Below are 11,398 nucleotides of genomic sequence, written 5' to 3'. Positions count from 1 at the left end.
GAAAAAATGTTAATTGAAAATAAAATGAAAATTTATCATTATTCCCAATAACATAGCACTTACTGGATTTTTCCTATCATGGTTTAGTGGGGACTGTTAGTGTTAGGTCAGAGGTTGGACTCGATGATCTTGAGGTCTCTTCCAACCTAGAAATTCTGTGATTCTGTGATTCTGTGATTCTTATGTAAGTATCTGTGATTCATCTGTAAGTATCTGTGATAAAGATATAAATAAATCTCCAATGAGTAATTTTGAAACACTTAAAATTCAGTTAAAATATCACACATTTAAAACAAAAAATATTAAGACTAAACTTTATTTCAAAACAGAAATCAAAGAAATGAATGTGATTCAATCAATCATGGATTGATTTTCAGTAAAAGTTTTCAGTAAAAACACTTGACTGTATTTCTAAGTCCAAGCTGAAAACTGACTTTCTGTAAGAAAGCTAGAGTATGTAAGCTGATCTCTCTGATCAGAAAAAGCAATGCCTTCTAAACTGTTGTTCCAGTAGGTGTGGATTGTGTTTGGACAGTTGTGCATCTGTTGATGTGGACAATCCAACCCTTGTCCTGAATTCTCTAATTTAACTTTAAACAAAGTGAGGTAGGAGTCCTGGATCAGGTTCCTCTACACCAGGGACAACCTCCCATAGTTATCTAACTATACTGTAAATCCAAGATCACTTGAAATGTGGTGCACGGTGGATAAGTATTTCATTGACATTTTATCTGACAGGAAGTCCAGTTCTGTATTTTGAGTAAAACAGTACCATTTTATGTTGTTCTTTCTTTCTGCTAGTCCAACAAAATCCAGTTTAAGCTGTTTTAAAATATGTTTTCTGCTGGTTAAAATATGTTTTCACATTTAAAGCAAACATTAAGGAAGTTTGAGTATCAACACTTAATTAAAAGGAACGATTTGATAATTAGTGCTGGCAAAACAATTTATGCTGCTACAAGATATGAGGCCATCAGACCTGGTATAGCATACATTGTTTGCCACATTTTCTACTAATTCAAACCAGATAGAAAATGGTGCTTTCTTTCTCTTTTCTTATGACTGGTTGTTTGGTTTAGCGTGTTGTTTTTTGTTTTGGTTTGGATTTTGGTTTGTTTGTTTTAGTATTGGCTAGAAGAATATAGTTTCTTGCCAAAGCTGAGCTTTTTTATGCATTGAGGGAGGAAATATCAACAAATAGGCTTTCTGTATTGGTTTCCAGCAGAGCTGAGAGGAAGTAATCCCAAACCTATCCCTATTGCATCTGTTTGTAAAGGTCTAGGCATGGTGAAGAAGTCTGACTGTATTGTAATAGTTTATTAAAAAATGGTAATTTAAGAGCATGTAATCATTTTCCACAATGGAGCTTATAAATCAAATGCTCAAAATAAAATGACTACTCTGTTATAGAATATATTTCAATGTCCTTGTTTTACTGTTGTAAATATATCAGCATATATCTATTTGAGCAACTCCTGTATAGAAACTAAACTCCCAGATAAGAACATAGAACCAGTCCTTCTTATAGTCTGGTCCAGCATCTAAAGGAAAATCAGGCACATCTTTCCACCTAGCTATTCAGACTTTATATCATCTCTCTATTCAGTTGTTAATAGTGAGGAGGAATAGCTGATCTTTTCCTAGACTTGGATTAAGTGGCAGTACCGGGCTATGTTTGATTCACCCTTTTGCTGAATTTACCAACTACTGGAGGATAGGAAGCATGTTTATCATGTACCTTGAAAAAGGGTAAACTTTATTTCTGAGATTAAATTTGCAGCCTGTGAAATCATATTCCGCTTAGGCATCAGTTTTCAAAGAAAACTGACTGCAAAGCAGCAATTAAAATTGCTGTCAGGTTTTACATCTGCCTCTGACCTGCTGCCAAAGAGAAGGCTTTAGCATTGTATTTTCTTGTTTTAAGCAAAGTTACTCTCTTGTTGCTGTATTAAAGATGCATTCAGACAGAAGAGTACTGAAGTACAGTATTCATTCTGCAGCTAAGCTGGCACAGTGTTTAAGAAACAGAGCGGTTACTAGGAGATCTAAGAAACCATAATTCAGAGCAGTGCTTAAGCCTTTCTAGAGCCTGCCTCTGCCAACATTAGCAGGTTCCAAGTGAAAAAACTCAGAGCTGCTTTCTTCAAGCCCATTCCCAGCCCTGCCACCCCATCCCTGGTCAGTCTCAGGCACTTGTACATTACTGTTGTGTACTACTTGTTAAGAAGTGCAATTGGTTTAAAATATTTAGGCCAAAGTAAGAGTACTGCACAAAAAGCAGCAGTGTTCAACACTCAAACCAAAGGAAACTGGTGTCAGCAGCACCACTGCATTCAGCAGCAGTGCTGGACTTGGTATCTTTAAATGTAGCTGAGCTGTGCAACTCAGCAGCTGAAGGTAGAGGATTCAGTGGCAGCTCTTCCATTACAGACAATGGAGCTTGTTGCAGCCACGATTTTACCAAATGTCACCTTGGTAGTATCTTTATTTTCTTTGTGCTGAATGTAAGGAGAAACAGTCCAAATGCTTGCCAGCATAGCTTGGCATCATAACCACAGAAAAGGACTGTGCTGTAGCCCTCGGGGAGGTGGGGACCAGCTAGAAAGCATCTCAAGTGCCACTGTTTCATCTCAGGTTGCAGGTCACAGGGGGATCTCTCTGTCTTCACCCCAGAATCAGCCTTCATCTACAGATAAGTAACTTGCATGATAAATGTTTGTAATATGATTATTTTAATAACCATTTATAGATTAGCATCTAATTGTACAGGCAATAATCTATTTTCTTTGCCGAACGCGTATCCCACTATGGCATTACTGGGTTTAAGAACAGAATTACACTAGTATTTCCATGGTTTCTGATATTGGCAACTTTTTAGACAAGCAGTAGCTGTTCTGCTTATTAGCGCTAATACTACAGAATTGCCATAGAAATATTCCTGCACTAACTCCATGCTGGGAGTGGGAGAAAAGCTTGTCAACATCCTACTTCAACCTTGTTGTTAGAAAACATTATTAGAGTTGCAAAAACACTAAGTAGTTAAATTTGCTCTTCGTATTTATTTAGTAGTTAAGGGTCTGTAGTCAGAACTGGAACCTCACTGAGATGTTATTCAAGCACATTTTGTTTGGATTTCTTTGTGAGGCTACATTCTACAAAATGGCAAGAGAATACAGCAAATGATAAAGAGATTATGGGCAACAGACATAAGAATTATCATGTATTTCTGTCTGACCTGATCTTTTCTGTAGAGCATTATACTTTCTTCAGCTTTTGATGCATTTTGTGATTGAAGAGAAAGCACGGGGAGAAAAATCCTTCTGGGTTAAACATCTAGAAACTAATTATCTACTGTGCACAATCAGACTTTAAAACTCAGCTGATCGCTTCCATTTCCATAGATGTCCTATTTCCACACAGCTAGTGAGTAACTTTCAGCAATCCATGATAAATTCCTGCCCTATTGAAATTCAATTCCAAAGTCAACTTAAAGTCATGCTACTAGGTTTGTGGTATAACCAGACAGAAACTGAAAAATGATGACAAATACATTGAGATTAATCTTAGATTATAATAAAAAGATTAATTCATCATTGTGAATTAAAGCAGTGCTTTCAGAAACTGAACAGATGGCAAAAAGAAGACATTGTCATATTGTCTGTTTTCCTATAAAAATACTAGAACCTGTCCTGCCACTAAGACAACAGGACCGAAGCATGAGATATATGCAGTTCAGTGTGTAGCTAGTATACTGACACTTAGATTTCCAGATGGTTTATAATGAAGACATGATGTGTCTTTATTTCTAAATTGTCACTTCAAAGCTATTAAAGCCTTAAATGCCTTTTGAGTAATCAAGAGGAAAGCTGCATAAAGTGAGCTCATTTTTCCCTGTCACCTATTAAAAAATCTACTGTCACAGACTTAAATATATCTTTGTTAAATTTTATAGCTAAAATTAAAGTGAAATAAGATTAAAGAAATAGAAATATGTCTAATAATATGAAACACATTAAATGTGCTTGCACATAATCAACTAGCTGTTTTATTATAAACCTTTTCTTTGTTATGTCTCAGCAAGGAAGATTGTGGCGGGGCCTTGAACATACCAGAGGGCTCTAATTCCCATGAGAAGCCTGTAACCATCTCTCTCTGAAGCTCCCCTCTGCAATCTTTTCCTCTCACTGAGTGCTTGGCTGCTTTCATTTAAGATCAGCTCATTCTCCCAAGCAGACCAGACAACTCTTGCTGCTCATTGGAGGGTTATCAGCCATTTCTTCTTCCAAATATCTATATTATTAGTGCCTCAAAATTGCATCTTCGTTTTTTAATTAAAAGTAAATTTATATTCCAGCAAGTTCTTTTGTAGGTCTCACAACCAAGTCAACCTAAATGAATCGATCAAGATCTTTCTGAGTAAAGGACTTGTGATAAAATTTTGCAGTAAGTTCTTAGTCTCTCTGAAACTGAAAGCTGCATTTGAAAGGAGAGATCAGGTTTACTTCAATAGTGTTTGCCTGAATAGTTTATAATTAGAACACTGACGAACACTAATTTGATCAGTTGCCTTCTGAAAAACATTTGTGAATCTTGTGTTAAACTATCCAGTTCTCTGATGTCTGAATTTTTTATATCTTAACTTCTGCGTTACAGCAAAGGTAGACATTTTACTGGCTTTAAGCTCTTTCTGACAACTATAATCTGTGAAACCTAGTAGCACAATGTTGGCAAGTCCATGTCCACAGTTAAAAGTTATTAAAGTTTAATAAGTTAATTAACTTAATAAAATCTTTATTTAGATTTCTGTCGCGCACATACACATAAGCACTCTATATCATCTCATCCATTAAAAATAAGTTACAAAAAGCACTCAGGTTAGAGTCATTTCAAGCTTCCTATCCACAAGTTGTTACATTTCATTTAGGGAAAAACACACACAAAAAAATTCATTTCAGTTTTGAAAAAATCAGTAAATAGTAAAAGGTCAAACTCGATCCTGATTAATACATTTGCAAGGCACTTAGCTTTGTTTTGCAGTTCATATCTAAAGTGTTCACACTCTGGCAGGTATGGAAAATATGTTGGTATCTTACTTTATTCTTATATTTTTTAGTGATGATAATGTGCATGGATGTCAGACATACCACAAAGCTGCCATTACCACAACACTGAAGGGATGTGTATAGGGCTAGGAAACATGATTTAGAGTTCTGGCTATGCCATTTGTAATTACTTGGTTTTGGCAAATCCTTGCTCTGTCTAAATTTCTCTGCTCAAAACGTACACAATCAGAGTTGCATTCACCTTTACTGCATGTAAATATTTTACGTAATTCTGACATTATAAAGCACTTTGGGAAGGCAAAGTGCTATTGCAGGCTATAGCAATGCAAGCTGCATCAATCTTTACAATACCACACCTTCAAACGTTTTGCTTATTGATGGTTCTGTGATGAGTAGAATGAGTAGAAAAAGCACAGTGGTTTTCCACCTGGTCTGCACATTTGAAGTATGATGTGTATCTGTAGTGGGTTAACCTTTGCTGACCAGCAGGTGCCCACCCAGCTGCTCTCTTACTCCTCCTCCTCAACAGGACAGGGGGAGAAAATAAAAAGAAAACATCATGGATCGACGTAGAATCATTTAGGTTGGAAAGACCTCTAAGATCATCAAGGCCAGTCACTGACCTAGCACTGCCCAGTCTACCACTAAACATGTCCCTAAGCACTGTATCTACATGTCTTTGGAATACCTTCAGGGATGGTGACTCAACTACTTCCCTGGGCAGCCTGTTCCAATGCTTCACAACCCTTTCAGTGAAGAATTTTTTCCTAATATCCAACCTAAACCTCTCTTGGTGTAACTTGAGGCCATCTCATATACAGAAATAGAGAAGACTCACATAAGGACAGGCTGATGATTTACCAGCTACTGTCAGAGCCAAAACAGACTTGACTTGCGGAGCATAAATAACTTATTTCCAATTACTAAAAAAGTACATGTAGAATAGTGAGAAATAAATACAAAACTAAAACCACCTTTCCCCCAACCCCACCTTCTTCGAAGGCCCAACTCTACTCCTGATTTTTTCACCTCCACCTCCCAGTGCAGGGGATGGGTAATAGGCATTGCAGTCAGTCTGTAATGCTTTGTGCTGTTCCTTCATCATCATGCTCATTCCCCTCCTGCAGCATGCAGTCCTTCACAAACTGCTCCGCTGTTTTTTGTAAACTCTAGATTCAAAAAACATTGAGCAATCATCCCTGTTTGCTATCAGACTTGTTTAAATGATAGCTAATTGATAAGAATAAATACTGTCCAGGTGTTGAAATGCTTCTTGACTTTTTGTAAAATGTTCTTTACAGGCATAGCTGGTTGCTACCATGTCAATAATGTGGTTTTGGAAAATAATTTACAGCAAAAACACCTCAATATGACATGATTAAATATTGAATATACCAATATTGGAATCAGTATTATCTAAGATCTTTGTTGGTGACAAGGACAGTGGGATTGAGTGCATGCGCAGCAAATTTGCGGATGACACCAAGCTGTGTGGTGTGGTTGACACACTGGAGGGAAGGGATGTCATCCAGAGAGATCTGAACAGGCCTGAGAGGTGGGCCTGTGCATATCTCATGAGGTTCAGAAAGGCCAAGTACAAGGCCCTGCACCTGGGCTGGGGCAATGCCAAACATGAATACAGGCTGATGAATGGATAGAGAGCAGTCTTGAAGAGAAGGCCCTGATGATACTGGTTGATGAGACGCTCAAAGTGAGATGGCAGTAACCATATTATGGGCTGCATCAAAAGCAACCTGGCCTGCAGGGACAGGGAGGTGATTCTCCCCCTCTACTCTGCTCTTGTGAGACTCCTGCATTCAGCTCTGGGTCCCCCAGCACAAGAAGGACATAGAAATACTAGAACAAGTCTGGAGGAGGTTTCACAAAGATGATAAAGGCATTGGAGAACCTCTGCTATGAAGACAGGCTGAGGGAGTTTGGGTTGTTCAGCCTGGAGAAGAGAAGACTCCAGGGAGACCTTAGAGTGGCCTTTTAATACCTAAAAGAGGCCTAAATGAAAGATGAGGAGTGTAGTGACAGGACAATGCATAATCATTTTGGAGTGAAAGAGGGTAGATTCAGTTCAGTTATAAGAAATTCTTCGCTCAGAAGGTGGTGAGGCACTGGCACAGGCTGCCCAGAGAAGCTGTGGATGCCCCATCCCTGGAGGTGTTCAAGGCCAGGCTGGATGGGGCTTTGGGCAACCTGGTCTGCTGGGAGGTGTCCCAGCCCATGGCAGGGGGTTTTGGAATTAGATGATCCCTTAAAAAAACAAAACAAAACAAAACAAAAAAAACAGTTCTGTGATTCTATGATTAATCTCTCTACTCATAAGTTTCCAAACTCACAAAAGAGTTTTGAGGCTTGATAGTGATGCTTAGTCATCAGCAAACATTGCCTAGCTATAGCTAAAAAAACAAACAAACAAACAAACAAACAAAACATGTATTTTGATAAGCCACTTAGAGAGTTAACATGATATCTTCTAAGGAGCTAAAGCCTGTGAACAAAAGGCAATAGATTTAGTTTTTGTCGTGTATGAGCACATACCTACCATTTCACAAATACACCACAGGCCAATGTTCCAGTTATTTGATCTTATTTGCAGCTCCCTGTGGAACCGTAGAATAACCTGGGTCCAGAGTTCTGTATCAGAGTAAAATAAGATGTTTAAGCATACCTTTATGACTTCTTTGAACTGTGGTTTGCATTCTTTCAGGAAAGTATTGGTGCTATGATGAAAGGGCCTGGGGTCTGATCCAGAGATTTTAAGACATCGTCCCTTTCTCTTTTCTTCCTTATATCTAAAGGTGTATTGACAAAATCTAACAATGGGCATTGTATAATCACAAATCTTGCGCCAAATCCTACATATCCTTGAGATTTGTTTTCATTCCGGACAGATAAAACTTCCTTTGCTACAACTTGTGATTCCTGCTTATTGTCCTTTATTTGCACACCTCTGTGGAAATTTTGGTTCTATATTCCCTACAATCCCATTCAGCCAGGTAAAGACTTAACCTTCTCATCTCCATCCCTCTCCTCCTCAAATGCTCCCTTGCCTTAGGCATACAGTACTTTTCCCTTCTCTTTATTCCAGTTTGTACTGGGAAGCCCAAAACTGAACAGCGTACTCCAGATGTGGCCTTCCAAATGCAAAATAGGGAAATTTCCTTCCCCTGACCTGCTTGGCTGCCCTCTTCCATCATCCCAGACACAGATCTAAGCCCTATACCAGTAGGAAATAAATAACACTATTTGAAGAAATGAAGAATGTTTTTGGTTTTCAGCTGCCGAGATTTTTTTTTTTTTTTTTTTTTTTTCTGCTTGCTGCTGTGATAAAATTTAACAAGTATACTTCTGCTCGCCTGAAGTCCACGAGATGGTGCTAGAGGATAATGAATTACAGTTTACGGCCCGTAGGCATGTTAGCTGCTGTATTTAGCACATGAAATTTGGCAGAAAACAATGAAGAAAGGAGCTAATAGAGAATCTGCTCATCTACGGCTGTTCCCAAACGAAGGAATATGAGGATTAGCGTTTAAAAGATAGGAATTTGGCCTGCCTATGATTTCTTTGGTACGACAAATTATGGACAAATAGAAACAAAACCAAATTGACATTTAAAAAAAATATCTCTATTAATACACACATTATAGTTCAAAATACATGCCACATGTATCTGAAAACAATATGGAAGATAGAATAGTGTTTTGTCATAATAAGTAGAGAACTCTGGTACATATACCAATATATATTGTAATTATTGTACCTATTGTAATATTGTACCTATTGTAATGGTAATGTCATGAGATCATCTTATCTAAGAAAAAGGATGACTTCAGACAGGGAATGACTGGAGGGGTATGAACTTCACATCAGAGAAGACTTGTGAGAGAATCTTTGTCTATCAGTTTATTTTATTACTAAATAGAAAGAGTAGAATTAATAGAAACATATTATTAAACAGATTTCATTTAATATAAAATGGGTAATGAATTACAAGTTTTAGCACTATTGTAGCTGCATTCAAGTTAGGTTGTTATATTTTGTTTAAACTCTACAAGCATTCATTAGACTAACAATTTCTAATTTTTATTTCTAGTTCTTTTGGTTACCCATAACAAAGTTGGTATGTAACAGCGTTAGATGGGCACACACTTCATGTCTAGCAAGGTTGGGTATCAGTCTCCTGCTAGAACATACAATAGTTGTTCCTAAACAGTCACTTTAATGCAGTGACTCTTTTACCAGTCTTCAGTGTTTTTTCACTGTAAATGACCATTCCTTCCTCCAAGGATGACAGAACTCTGCTCTTTGGAAAAAAACTAGCGAATAGATCCTGGGAAGATATAGTCACTTCTTTTGCATACATTGTTTGGCTAGATTTTCTCAGATTAAATAGCATAAAAATCACTTTCTTTAGAGTTAGTGATGCTCTTTTACAAGTTTTATTCTAACAAGTTGCAAATATGGTCATAATAGTAGAGGTCCATAAGACTACATATGAAGAACACTTGCATTAAATTGTTCCCCATCAAATAGAGCACAGTATTTTATTTAGAGAACAGCTTTTGAAGAGCAGGAAATATATATATATACCTACATATATAATGTTAATATTGTAATATTTATCATATCTGCAAAGTAAAATTTAAGAATATCAGTACTGTTTTGAAAATAAACTACAAAATTATATTTCATATTCAACTGTTAGACACCTTGGATAAATGTTTTTCATACTATAAAGTGTTAAGCGGCTATATTTCAAAAAGACTCACTGGCTTTTGATTCCTATTTATTTTAAAATAAAACTAATACATGCTTTCCACTTCACAAAATAAAAGCATATCTGCCACTCATTCAGATTAGTGGGAATTTAAAAATGTCAGTTTACAGATTTTTGTATGTGCAAAAAAAGAGAAGTCCAGGAAAGAACAGTATCCATAACTATCAATCTGTTTTTCTATATGCTTTTATAAGTACAGAGCTGTCTGAATTTATTGTTTTCTGGAAAAAAAAATCATATGACCTTTTTATCATATATCTCAAATCTAAAACTTTACAAAGCTACCACTGTTACTTTGCACAAGGGCTTCAGAATATTAAAAAGTTCTTACTTTTAAGGTAGATGGTAAAGTACAACAATCTGCATATAACCATAATTTCAGTTAACTGCAAAATAGATTCAATGTTCACTGAGATTAGACTTGCTTTTTTGCTGAAATCAGCAATGATAATGTATTTGCTCAGCATGCTTTGTACATGTTTTATGATGAGTTGTAGTAGTTTTATCAGCGTAACATCTGGAGGTCATGTTCTGCAATTGAATAATCACAATCATCCATTTACTAATAGCCAACAGTTAGTGTCTCAGCTAGTGGAATTATTGTACCTGATAGACAGTTCAATTTGTTCTTATAGTAATAAATAGTAAAATTTATTCTTAAAGTAATAGATCATTCTAAAATAGCTTAGTTTTAGTGTAATGTATGCTGCAGTCAATATCTGTGTGTTTTTTTTTTTGTCATTGTTTCCCACCTGCTGACTTCAGTGAACACTTAACAGATTCATAAATCATAAGTATTATCTAAGGAATATTCAAAAGCTCTCTTTTGTTCATTCAGCAAAAAAAAAATCAAAAATTTTGTTCAATTTGCTGGAAGCAGCAAAAGGATTTTCACTATTTCACTATGAGTATACAAGTCCAGCACTGAAGTTCTGCACTGCTATTAATTAAAAAAAAAATAAAAAAAAAAAAAAATTGCCTTGCTTTAATGTTTGACTGACATTAGGATTCCTATTTCAGACATTTATCGCCTGTTATAGTTACACAGAACAATTCCTGCAATTGTAGGATTGTGTAGATTGTACACTGTTCCACTGCAACTTCTTGGCATAGGTGCATAGTGCCTATCATTCATACACATATATTCACAGTATGCATCTATCACAGATGCAGTGCATCAAAGAAAAATGCCACCAAATCAAAATCACAGTGTGACTACATGTACAGCAGTGGAATACCACATTTTTAACACCTAGTAATCCTGTGCATAATTATGGCTTTATTTCCTCTTGTACTTAGGTGTTCTGTGCCTTGCAGAGTACAGTGTATGAACTTTAAGTGTTAACATCTTTCCTTTCACATCGACAGAGCCCATTAGTGCTCCTCTGGTGTCCCTAATGTAAGCACCCAGAGGTTTATTATCATTATTTCATTTAGTCATTCTGAACAAAGAATTACTTTCCAGATGTTGTTATGCACTCTGCTTTGTGGCTGAAAACTTGACGGCATTTCCCCCTAGGACTCAATATGTCAGACAGAATAACTC

The sequence above is a fragment of the Aythya fuligula genome, chromosome Z (genome assembly GCF_009819795.1).
Source record: "Aythya fuligula isolate bAytFul2 chromosome Z, bAytFul2.pri, whole genome shotgun sequence".
NCBI classification, from domain to species: Eukaryota; Metazoa; Chordata; class Aves; order Anseriformes; family Anatidae; genus Aythya; species Aythya fuligula.
The sequence above is the reverse complement of the archived record's forward strand: the minus strand, read 5'-3'. Positions refer to the sequence as shown.